The sequence below is a fragment of the Camelus dromedarius genome, chromosome 25 (genome assembly GCF_036321535.1).
Source record: "Camelus dromedarius isolate mCamDro1 chromosome 25, mCamDro1.pat, whole genome shotgun sequence".
Lineage (NCBI taxonomy): Eukaryota > Metazoa > Chordata > Mammalia > Artiodactyla > Camelidae > Camelus > Camelus dromedarius.
Genome location: NC_087460.1, coordinates 16,231,724 through 16,244,978, shown reverse-complemented (window position 1 = coordinate 16,244,978; position 13,255 = coordinate 16,231,724). Strand labels below are relative to the sequence as shown.

The 13,255-nt window shown below is 38.5% G+C and overlaps 1 protein-coding gene across 5 annotated transcripts in view; it reads left to right on the top strand.

Moving 5' to 3' along the window:
- LMNTD1 (lamin tail domain containing 1) overlaps window positions 1-13,255 on the top strand; it is a 312,243-nt gene that overhangs the window by 101,293 nt on the left and 197,695 nt on the right. The window contains exons 6-7 of one of the 5 annotated variants that reach the window (XR_010377826.1): window positions 6,040-6,111; window positions 7,249-7,532. The exons of the other annotated variants lie outside the window; for them this stretch is intronic. The gene's annotated coding sequence lies outside the window, so the exon portion shown is untranslated. Of the gene's footprint in view, window positions 1-6,039; window positions 6,112-7,248; window positions 7,533-13,255 lie in introns of those variants that run through there. 5 annotated transcript variants of the gene reach the window in all.

Below are 13,255 nucleotides of genomic sequence, written 5' to 3'. Positions count from 1 at the left end.
CAACAAACAAACAAACAAACAATACAGACATTTACTCTCTGATATGACTCCACAGGAGAGCTCACATCAAGCACACTTACATCTCAGGATCTAAGAAAAGCTGACTTTGGGGTAGCCTTGAAAAAACAAAGCAATGGTATAAACTCCTGGCTGTGGATTAGTGACTATCCACAGATATCAGTGGGTTTTCTTTCTTTCTGCTCAAGAATCTTCTTAAATGAGGTGACAAAAGTCAGTTTTTGACCTTTATGTGTTTACATATTTGAATATATATACACACACATAATTATTTTCAAGAGCACCATGTTTTAAAACTGTTGTTTTCTAGATTCCTTTTCCACAATTTTTTTTTTTTTGCACATTAATGAGGGTACTTGGTTAAATAACAACTATAATGAAACATTTGCAGTGAGTTACTAAATTCTCCACAGAGATTCTTTTTCCTCTTCTTTACTTTTGGCTATTCTGTTTGCCCCTGTCTAGTCCACCTCTGGACTTTCCAGGCTCACGGGAAGGGCTGTGAGAGTAACCTCAGGCCACAGCAGCACACTTCTGTGCTCCTGACTAAAGGGATTAAAAAAAAAAACAAAAACAAAACTGTGCACCTTTCAGTCACTTTAAAATTGACATCTAATAATTTGTTTTAAGTTTAAATAACTTCTTTTCTTTTTTGTTACTAAGAGGTAGAAAATATTGAACATCTTGTAAAATGAAATGAGGATTGGCTGTAATTGGGTAAACATTTCACGATATGATTTAATTAAATACATTATAATTAACTTGTGAAATAAACTATACTCAATAGCAAAGAAGGCATGTAAAATTTATAGCCATGAGGTGTTCCAAAGTATCCTAAATTTTTTGGTAGTCCCGTAGAGCACTCCAGCTGCAATAAAAAGAATCAATGTCACTGATACATTTGCTCAGTTGTTCTGAATTCAGAAAAAATTATAAAATTGGCTAAAATACCTTCCTGTTCATACAAGCTTGACTTTAATGGATAAATATATAAAACCGGGGGGATAGGAGACCCTGTGTGTTTAAGATGCCGTAATTAATCACAAAGGGGTCTTCTCCCAATCTAGTCTTTCTCTGTATGCCTTCGTTTGGGGACTTGGAGACTTACATCCCAGGGAAATGCCCAGTAGTGAGACTTGGGGTGTGTGTGTGTGTGTGTGTGTGTGTGTGTTTGGAAAGAGTGCATATGAAAATTGAAGACCTGGTAACTGAGTCCCCTAAAATGACTTGTGTATACAAACCCCTAGCCATTTGCGAAGCCGCATGTAAAGACCACTTACGTAGGCACTATCTTCCTTGATCGCTCACGCTTCTCTTGCAGTTTCACAAGGCACCAAGAAAGTGAGTCTCAGCCTGCTCCCAGCTCTCGGGCTCCTTGTTGTACTGAGGGTGACTGATTGGTAAACAGGAGAATAACGACTGTGTCATAATTCAGCGGTGTGCTGGTAAATGTTTAACAACTGGCTCTTGGGGGAAAAAGAAAGGTTGATTTGTAGCATTTGCCCCTTTCTGTGGTGTAAATACTCCCACCATGGCCTATTTCAAGCTACAACATGAAGTAACTTGGCTTGTAAAATTCCTGAAATTAGCAGACAACCATGAGGCTCTCATGAGCTTGTCCAAGCCAGCTCTGGCACATTGGTGGTCATGATTTATTAATTACACTCTTCTGATCAGAGTCAGCTGGAGAAGCAGTGAGTCTGCAGTCCCCCAGCATTTTTCAGGATGTGTGCTTACATTTACATACTCATGAAACACCAAAACCTCTCTTTAGGTTTCTATCGGGTACCTCCCTTTCCATCTGTACTGTTCTCTGGCCTTGTACCTAGAATGGTGACAGTCCTGTCCTTCCTTCGTGACAACCCTCATTATGGTTTCCTCCAAGAGTATGCAAACCATATTCTGCTTCTGGGACCAACATTAGGCAATTGAACACATGTCTATTTTCTAATATGTTTTACAAAACATAATTGTTGTTTAAATGGCCAGTTTTATTTGCTTATTTATCTTTGCAGTTTTGGTTTTCTATTTTGAGTATTTATAAAACACTATTTGAACTTGAAGATACCATTATACTTAGTGGGTCATGTTCTTTCGATTTGGTCCCTTGGAAGCAGATAAGGATTTGAGTGCAATTTGAGAGGTGCAGGGAACTCCAACAGGGGAGCAGGGAAATGATACAGGGAAAGGAAGGCAGCCAATACCAAGTGCCTTATTAAACCAGCTACCAAAGTGAGTGACTAGTGCTCACTTCTCTGGGTAAACCCTAGGGAGCCACGTAAACACATGCTTCAGATTACCCTACAGAGGAGGCAGGGAGCTGGGATGTGGTTGAGGGCTGCTTCTGAGGTTGTTCACTCCTTGTCCTTCCGTTTTGTTAAATGTGTAGGCTGATTAGCCCTTGGTCCTCAGGCCAGAGATGCAAATATTGGCAGCTGGAAAAGACCCAACCACACTGAAAAGCCGAGGGTGGACACTGACGACGTCTGCTGTGTTTAAAAACTTTCACCAGATATGGGTGTGCTGCTTTATTAGGACTGTTGTTTTGTCTAGAATCTTCAGTTTCTTATACAGCGTGTGCATGGCGTCTAAAGAAATCAAAATCAAATCAATTACGTCTGTTGACCAAGATTTCTTACATTAGGTGGGTGTTCCTATGAGAATCTCCTAGGAAAATGGTTCCAAACACAAAAGCCAGAGACTCCCACTTGTTATTTAATGTATCAAAATTTGGGAGTCTATAGAAGGTGATTCCTAAATACTGGAAGAGGAATGTTCATTATGAAACAATCATCTGGGGTTCCATAGATCCAGGGATGCCCTCCAGACCTCCTTTCTCAGAGGGCATGGGAGCTCCGTGGCCCCTCCCATATACCTTGCCCAACGCATCTCTCCCATCTGGCTCTTCCTGAGTTTTATCCTTTTGTAATAAACTGGGGAACATAAGAAGATGTTTTTCTGAGTTCTGTGAGCTACAGTAGCAAATTAATCAAACCCATGGAGGAAGGAGGTGGTGGAAACTTCTGATCTATCGCTGGTCAGTTAGAATCCCAGGTAGACATCCTGGACTTGTGACTGGCATCTGAAATGCTTGCCTATGTTGGAGGAGGGGCAGTCTTGTGGGACTTTAACCTGTGGAATCTGCTTCTATTTCCATGGAGATAGTGTCAGAATTGAGTTTAATGGTAGGACACCCAACTTATGTCAGGAAATAGCTTGGTATGGGGGAAAGAAACCCACACATTGGAATTGGTGTCAGAATCTTAGAAGCCAACCTGTGAATATTCACCAACTCTGCTTAAGTATTTTAAAGAAGAAATCTTCCTTTGTCAGTGACAGAGTTGAATAATACTTTGCCTCCTTCTTACTTCCATCCTTTAATACTTGTCATCCCAGATTATCTGCTATAAACACTGAGTATTTTTTAAATTTCTTTTATACAGACTGTTTTCTTAAAAATTAAATGAGAAATTATGTTAGTTACAGCTACTCTTCCAGGAAGTCTTCCTTGATTTCATATCTCTCTGGCCTCCTACACTCCAGTAGAGCATTTCCTGTGGTACTGGCCACTTGTATGGAAGTGAGGTGTTGTTTGTGTCAGTGGTTCCTGCAAGACAGCAGGCTCCACCAGGTGTGGACCTGGTTTTCTCATTTTTGTATCCCCATCCTTGAATACAGCGTCTGGTAAATAGTGGGTATTAATAGATAACCTACTAAACAAAACCACATTGCTCTTTAGGAGCATATGAAAGACGCTCAGGAAGATAAACATTCTTTGTGAATCAAAAACATGATCCCTCTTGAAAAGGGTATGTTCATTTTTATAAGCTATAAAAACTGACAGACTTTCATAAACTTGCATTTGTACTTAATTCCTAAAAGGATTGATTTGGTTAGTGTTCCTGCAGCAAAAATATTCCAGCTATCCATGACCTCGGATCAGTCACTTATGTGCGTCTGTGTGTGCTTTTTTTTGTTGGTGTTGTCACATCAGAGAATGCATATCAGCCTTTTATAGGACACTGTAGACAGCAATATTATCTATGATGATTGAAGATCATCATAAAGGCAGTTTGGCAATAAATCCCTTAACTCAAAATAAACTCAAAATAAAGAATTTTTAGTAAGGATTACATCATTTGTTAAAAGGCACTAAAGGAAAGAGAATATAAGAAAATAAAAAGAGGCTTAAAAAAAGACAGTGAACTCATTGAAAATTTTATTCTAACAATTTGTAGAAAATTATGTGAAAAGTAAAATGTTGGTCTGATGACCTGAGAAATTCCCTATGTGGTATATGACTATGAAACAAAAAATTTTCAAGATTGATTTATGGAAATATGTCTTGTTTCATTAATGTAGAGTCACACACTGTATAGTCAAAGCTATAGAGGGAGATGTTACAAACTTTCTTTCCTTGGGAAATCATGCAACTAGGTTTAAAAACCCTCTGTCTGATGGATTCTTTATCTATTTATTCATTTATTTATTTTTAATGGAGGTACTGGGGATTGAACCCAGGACCTCATGCATGCTAAGCATGTGCTCTAACCACTGAGCTATATCCTCCCCTTCCCTGATGGATTGTAAGAGTGGTCTGGCTTAGACTGGAGAACCCCTTGAGTTTTCTTCAGTCCTCAGAATCTGTGATAGTCCCTGTATATTTCAAGTTGGATTAAACTAAATTTGTATCAAGAATGAGTTCATCTTGATAAAGAGAAAATGCTGCAATTCAGTGATAACAATATATTTATTTTGGACTCAAATTGGTATGAAACCGAATCATATAGACATTATAGTTTGCAAATGAAGTCGTTGAGATGCTGGAGGTTGTTCTCACGATATTAAAATTAATCCTATCAGGGGATGCCGAATGTTAAGTCAGGAGAAAATATTCTCCAATGAATATTTGATTTCATGTTAGAACAACAAAAACCATCATTTGGTATCATTTGATCTTGATCTCGGTAACTTCTTTTGATGAGACAAGGTTTTCTCCCTCCCCTCTCCCTCCTTCCTTCTTTTGCCCTAGAGGTTACCTTGTTAGCTCTCAGTTTGGTATTTTTATGCTGCCCCTGATAGGCGCTCATAAAAAAATAGCAGGATTGCTGAGTCAGGGATAGTGTGAAAAGCACAGTCATCTCACTTTGTGTTTATGAAGGGGAAGAGGAAAAAGGAAGAAGAAAGATGATATGAAAACTTGAGCCTTCAAAAAATGGAGAGTGATTAAAGTGCTCTTAAAAATGGCCAGATTTAAAGCCTGAAAAAGTGAAAGCCCCATTTATTCACAGAGGAGGCGCGGAGGAGTTATCTCCGCTCGCTGGTGACTCATCCCGCGGAGCTGGAGGGTTCGCCCGCAGCTGGGAGCGTAACTTGATTTCTTGGATGGTTCATTCTTCATTAGTTTACTCACAAAGGTGCTAATTAAGGGAAATTGTTATGTTGGGCTTTTTTTTTTTTTTTTTCACTTTAACACCCGTTCCCCATGAGCTGGACACAGAAAATTCAGTCATTTTGTAGAAGCAACCAGGAAAGTTGGGTGGCGGTGATTGAGTCATTGTCATAATAACTTAGAGTATATATCAGAGACCTGTGTATGAAAAGACCAGAACCCTATATAGCCATGAACTTCCCATGTCCAGGTAAATAAACTCTCCATGCCAAGAGTAGGAACCACAGCAGCCAACCCATTAAAAAAACAGTAGCTTTGGAACAAAAGAGAGAGGAGGAAATAATGAGTATCTTTTCACTCTTTTCCTTAGAAATATGATTAATATTTGTGTCTGGCGTTGTTCTAGGTGCTTCGCGTGTAGGAACTCATTTAATCCCCACGGCAACCTCAGTAAGGTAGATTCTATTATGACCCCCATTTTACGGAGGTCAAACAAGTATGCCCAGGCGTGCCATTTCACTGAGGCATGAAGTGGTGAAGTAGCAGGTGAGTGGTGAGCCTGACTCTAACTCAAACAGTCTTACAACCTAAAAATAAAGTCAAATATCTTTATGTTTATACTTCCATAGGGAAACAATCAGGACATGTGTAACGGAAACCTGGTAGTCTTTCAATGACGAGTTTACATGAAACTAACCCAGGTATGTCATTCCAGTTTTGCCTAGCAAGAAGACATATTTAGAGCTTAGAATTAAAAACCTCCAGAATCCAGTACTGTGATATTTTGGTACTTGCAAGAGTCTCACCTATTCTACATGTGTTTCCCATAGTGTCTCACCCCACATTTTATACAACTTCAAGTGTGAACACTGGTTTGAACGAACAAACCAGAATCTAGGGGAGAAGCCACTGTAAAAGGTTAAAACAAACTCTTGTTTCCATTGTACATCGCGTGTGGGGAGCTATCAGATATCTAAGAGAAGTTGTAAAGTAATACTGTGTCAGTGATCTTCCTTCCACTACTATGTATAAAGCCCATAAAGTGTTACTGTTACTGCTGTTTTCTTTGCCCATCTTGTATAATGCAAGTCATATAAAAGGACAGTGAAATCTAGTAACTTTTCACCAGCTTTGGAAAAAAAGATTGATAGAAAATCATTGTAGTACAGAAAAAATGCTATTTAAAAAAATATGGGTCCTAAGTACTTATTCAATAAACTTGGCAATCTATAAAAATTAAAGATTTAAAGTGTTTGATAAAACTCCCCTGTAATTTGCTTTTAGTTCCAATTTCCTATCTATAGGAAACTTTCCTCTGCTGTTTCACTATTTGTTCATTTGTTGAGGAAAGTAAAATTTAATCACCCTATCTTTTTTGTTTGTGTCTATTTCTTGGCATAAGGAAATCATTCTCTATCAGTACCAGGTTATCCACTGCATAGGAGTCAGATGGATCCAAATTAAGCTTCTAAATTACTCTTAGAAGTCCTAAGACAACTTCTCAACTTCTGAAAAATATTTCTTTTTTACTGATTGGAAGGTATTTTGGGTACTATGTATCTCCTATGGTACATAGACATCATCACATTTATGTCATGGTTTATTCTTACTGTTGCCAAAGATTATTACAGTAGTATAACACTTTTAAAATTTAATTTTTATATTTATTTGTTTCCTTTATTGAGTTATCCCGATGTAAGTACTCAAGTCTTCAGCTGTTTCTGTTCTGGGAAGCTTGGAGAGGCTGTTTGTTCAAGGCTGGTCATTTTGTTACCATGTGAAGGTGGGAGATGGCTTCTGTTGCTTACTCCAAGAACATTTCTCCTTTCTCCAAGCAGACCCTGTTGTCCATGTTTCAACTTTCCTCTGTCCAGTCATTCACGTCATGGATAGTGTCATCCTGAGCCAAAAGGAATGAGTCATGGTTGACTCAGGTATGGACATGTGATGCAGTTCTGGCCAAGGAGACAAACATTATTATTCCCATTTCACAGAACAAGTGATGGGGCTCAGCTTGCACCCAGGTTCCTGATCTCAAGGCCAACCATTGTTTTTCTTCTACACATGAGAGCACCCATGGAGAAGGTGCTTATTTTTAATAAAGTGTTTGAATATTTACTTACCATTTGTATTGTTATCTACTGCTGCATAACAAATAATCCCAAAATGTTGTCACCTGCAACACCAAACATCTATTAGTCACACAGTTTCTGAACCCAAGATGGCTTAGCTGATGGCCCTGGCTCAGGGTTTCTCACATGGTTGTGGTCAAACCTGGCTCAGTACCAAGATATTTAGAAGTAGCTTCCAGAAACAGAGAAAAATAAAGATACAGGTATTTGTATTAAAAGTTCTCTTAAATTTTCTCTGAGTCTTTATATTATATTCTACACTTTCCAAATATAATTTGTGAGATCTTAGGGAAAAAGATGACAGTTACTGTAAACTTCTGTATTTAGCATTTATCACACTATATTGCCCTTATTTATATAATATGGAATAACCTACATTGTTGCCTATGATGATGACTCTTTTAGACCAGGAGTTCTCAACACTGGCCACAAATTATAATACCTTGGAAACTTTTAAAAAATACTAATACCTGGGCCCCACTCCCATTCAGTTGAATCAGAACCTCTAGATATGAGTCCCAAGAATGACTAGTTTTTAAAAGCTTCCCAGGACATTCTAACATATACCTAGGACTGAGAACAAGTGTTCTCTTAATTAGGTCTTATTTTTTGTTTATGTTATAACCACTTTTGGGAAGCTAAGGAAAACTATGGCTCTTTCTCTCTAGATAAATGTGGTCTGTACACTTATGAAGACTTTTTGTATAAGTTCAGGGAATTGTGTGTCTCTTTAAGACTGTGAACTCCTCTATGGTAGGAACTGTGTGAGTGTTTTTTTTTTTTTTTTTTAAATCTTTGTGTATTTTTGGTATGAACTTTTCTCTGCCCTTCAAGAAGTAAGGGTTTGAGTCTTGGCATAAGGACAGATATATAGACCAGTGGAATAGAAATGGGAGCCTAGAAGTGAACCCATATGTCTATGGTCAATTGATTTTTGACAAGGGTACCAAGACAATCCAGTGGGAAAAGAACAGTCTTTTCAAAAAATGGGGTTGGGATAACTGGATATCCATATGTAAAAGGATGAAACTGTAACCCCTCCCTACTCACACCATATACAAAAATGAATGTAAAATGGAACAACAACCTAATATATAAGAGTTAGAACATAAAACTGTTAGAAGAAAACACAGGGCTAAATCTTTGTGACATTGGATTTGGCAGTGCATTTTTAGGTATTATACCAAAAGCAGAAAAAGGAGAAATAGATAAATCATAATTCACCAACATTTAAAACTTTGGTTCATCAAAGGACATTATCAAAAAAAGTGATGAGACAACCTACACAATGGGAGAAAATATTTGCAAATCATGTATCTGATAAGGGTGTGGTATTCAGAATATACAAAAAGTTCCTACAGCTCAACAACAAAAAGACAAACAACCCAATTAAAACATACACAAAACACTTGAATAGACATTTCTCTAAAGAAGATAGATAGATAGATGGCCAATAAGCTTACCTGAAAAGGTGCTCAACATTATTAGGCATTAGGGAAATGGAACTCAAAACCACAAAGAGACACCACTGAATACCCAGCAGGATAGCTATAATTTAAAAACAAGCAAAAAAACCAAACCCTCCACAAAATCAGAGAATAACAGTTCCTGGCAAGAATACAGAGAAATTGGAACCATTGTATATTGATGGTGGCAAGGTAAAATGGTGCAGCCACTGTGGAAGACAGTTTGGTCATTCTTCAGAAAGTTAAACATAGAATTATCGTATGACCTAGCAATTACACTCCTGGGTATATACCCCAAAGAATTGAAAACAGGTACTCAAATACCTGTACACAAATGTTCATAGAAACTGTTCACAGTAGCTAAAAGGTGGAAACCATCCAATGTCCATCTGCTGACAACAAATAAACAAATTCAGATATATGTACAACACAGTATTATTTGGCCATTAAAAGGAATCAAGAATTGATACATGCTACATAGTGGATGAACCTCTGAAACATTATACTACATTATACTAAATCAAAAAAGCCAGATACAAAAGTTACATGTAGGATTCCATTTATGTGAAAGAAGAGAGACTGGTGGTTACCAGTGACTGGGGAGAGCAGGAGTAGAGAGTGACTATTTAATGGACCACGGAGTTTCTTTTGGGGTGATGGCAATGTTTTGGAGCTAGATAGGGCCTGCAATGGCATGACATTGTGAAGGTGTTAAATGCCACTGACTTGTATACTTTAAATGGTTAATTTTATGTTATGTGAATTTCATTTCAATTTAAAAATTAACCAAGGCAGTCCCAGGCAAACTGGGACAAGCTGGTCATCCTGTTCCTTGTATGTGAGAAAATTTGTAGGTGAAATAGCTGTCTTTGAGTTATTCCTTGAAAATACTTGCTGGACCACACTAAGTGCTCAATAAATATTACCTTGTGTTAAAGAAATCGGGGGAAGGGTACAGCTCAATGGTAGAGCACGTGCTTAGCATGCACAAGGTCCTGGGTTCAATCCCCAGTTCCTCCATTTAAAAAATCGGTAAGTAAGTAAATAAATAAACCTAATTACCACCCCCTCAAAAGAAAACAAAGCAAAAAAATTAAATTAAAGAAATACAGAAGTGGGAGTTTGAGGCAATTTATAGGAACAGGACACAACATAAACTGTATCCTCGGCCCCTACCGTTTCTGATACATGGTACACATTCTCTTAATGTTTATTGAATTGATGAGATTGGGAGGTCTCATTCTCTAGCAACATTCAAGAATGGACTAAATATCTCATCACTTCAGATCTCTGAAGACTGGCTGATGGATGCATCGGGGACAATGAAATTTGGGCACTAGCTTATTACTTCATATAAAAATTGAAATATTAATGCAACGAAGCAATGGGTATGGCACAAAGAGCTGTGTTTAGCCTTCTGTGAGTAATCCTGTACGATACATCATTTGTCCTCTAGGCAAGAACTTGAACCAAGTAAACCCACGTGTAACCTCGGGAAGTCTCCTCAACTCCGTTAGCACAGGAGTCAGAGGAAAAGAAAAGACTCTCATCCCTGAATATAGTGGACTTCACTCCAAATGAGGCAATGATACCCTTCCAGATTGTGAGATTTGTCAAATAACTTGTTTTGATGCTCACAGACTCTGAAACCAGGCCAGGGTTCATGAACAGGACCAATGCCACCTGTTAAGCTGTTAGAGATAGTATTTTGTGCAGAAGAAACTGTGCTACTAACTCTGAATTTTTTTAGCACTACTGTATCCAACAACACGTTCCTGGATGCTAAATTAATGAGCCTTGCACACGTATTCAGTACTTTGCTCTGAGACACTTAAAACATGCTGCGCATTAAGTGAGGCTCATTATAGTTCTCACGTGGTTACTGTTATACCAGGTTGAGGGGAATAATTAGTGTATTTAGTTTTGTAATCCTTCGTTTTATAAAGCAGCTATTTCACAGCTCCAGCAGGATCAGCAGTGAGGTTATCTGCAGGTGAATTTCTGCTTGTTGCCACTTCTGACAAAGTAAATCCACAGAGTCAATCCATTAAAAAGGCCATTAAGAGGAATTTTTGACTTCAATTACCCACTCCTTCCCTCAGATCTGGTTCCCATCTCTGGTCTTATTCACGTCTGTGCGCGCCACCTGGAAGCCAAGATTCATTGTCGATTCTCACCTTTTCTTGCATGTCTACACCCACGCCATCAGCAATCCTCATGCCTTCGTTCCTGTCCGTCTCCCCTGCCCTGCCTTGGTCCTGGCTGTCCACTACTCTTACCAAGACTCCTGCAGCAGCCCCTCCAAGCCCCTCCTGGCCTCCTGCTGCCCCTTCTCTGTAAGTCAACCAGCGCCGTCTCTGCAGAAGGGGAACTGGTCACTGGGGTCTCTGCCCCTCACAGTCTTTCCACCTCAGGACCAGGTGTGCCGGCTATTTTCCCCAGGAAATGCTTCCCCATCTTCCTAAGGCCAAGTCCTCATTTAGCCGTGAGTATTCTATCAGAAGTGGGTATCCACCCCCAATACACTTCAGCCATTGTTATCTTTCGGCCCTCACCTGTTTATTTCATAGCTTTTCCAATTTTATAATTTTTTTATTTATAGTGTGTTTATTCATTAGCTTGTCTACCTTTAGAATGAAAGTTCCGTGACAGTGGGGCTGCATTTTGCTAACTTTGGTATCTTCTGATTGATCAGTGAGCCTGGTCACTGCTTAAAGAAAGAGTCACTTCTCTTGGGTCCTTGCCTCTTCCTCTGCTGCTTCTTCCATAACCCCAGCCCTCAAGCTTCTGAGATTCAGTAAGAGCAGGGGAAATGATTGACAGAGGTTAAACACTCTGCTGCAAAAAGGATTTTCTTACATATGTCTTTTAAACTTTTCTTTCCCTCTAAATATACGTGTGTGTGTGTGTGTGTGTGTGTGTGTGTGTGTGTGTGTGTGTAAGAAAGATGAATGTGGAAGAGTTCACCTATTTTCTGTCCCAACTTGCAAGATGCAGGAATGAGAAGGGGAAGTTTTTGTAGAAAATATGGAAATTAAATGGTTTTGGAGGCAGATCTAGGAATCAATCTGATTGATTTCCATGGACCTATCTCATGTAAAGTGGGCCCAGTAAAACACATATCACCGCTAAGAATTTAGAGAAAAAGACATAAAGACCTTTTATAGTTTTTCATAAACATTTCCCCTGAGTAAGAAGCTGTAAGAAAACTCCTTGTCTTCTGATTAAATATATAACTTAGCTATGCTATTTTAGAATTATCTTTATTTTTTAATATCAAAAAGAGATAAGGTGTATACTTGCTGTGGAATCTTCCTGCTGGTGCATTTTTGGTGATATTTTGCCTACTATCTGGAAAACAACATTAGCTTCACTTTTTAGTTAGAGGCTAATTTTACTTGGGTCATGTAGGCTACTTGTGGATTCACTCACTAACCACTTACTATGTATATAAATATATGCCAGGCAGTGTTGTTTGAGCAGGCTTAACCGTTACGTACTGATTTACCTACTGTTTTCTGCCATAGTAAGCATCTCCACTCCCTAGAAAGAGTGACTTCCATTTTGCATTAAATGCGCTAGGTTAGGTGTGAGATTTAAACTTATATCAGCGTATTATTTCTCTGTCTTGACACACTTGCACCCTTTTTACTCTTGTGCTTTCACCAGATATGGTCCATCTCTTCACTCTGTGATGCATCTCACGTGATTCAGCCAGTCTCTTGAACACCTTTTGTCACATCAAAAAGCTGTATTTTTAAAATTACTTTCCAAAAGACACCATGTCTCCAGAAAACTTTTCGATGTGGCCCATCTGGTTGAATTCAGGGGATGTATTCCCAGAAATGGCAGGACCATTTCTTTGTGGGTTCATTGGAGGACAGCCCCAAGGAGATGCTCTCAGACAATCAACATGCACAATCTCTCTTTGTTGGTTAGTCCCATAGTTTGCAGTAATGTTTATGAAAGGTCAAAGGACCTTCAAAAATCAATGAATGCTTCATGATTTTTACTTTCTGATTCCCAAATAATTTTCTTTTTTTAAAAAAATTGAAGTATAGTTGATTTACAATGTTTCAGCCATAGAGCAAAGTGGTTCAGTTTTTTTTATACATGTATATGTGTGTGTATATATATATATTCTTTTGCAGATTCTTTTCCATTATGAGTTATTACAAGATATAGAATATAGTTCCCTGTGCTGTATAGCAGGACCTTGTTGTTTATCTATTTTATAGTAGTGTGTA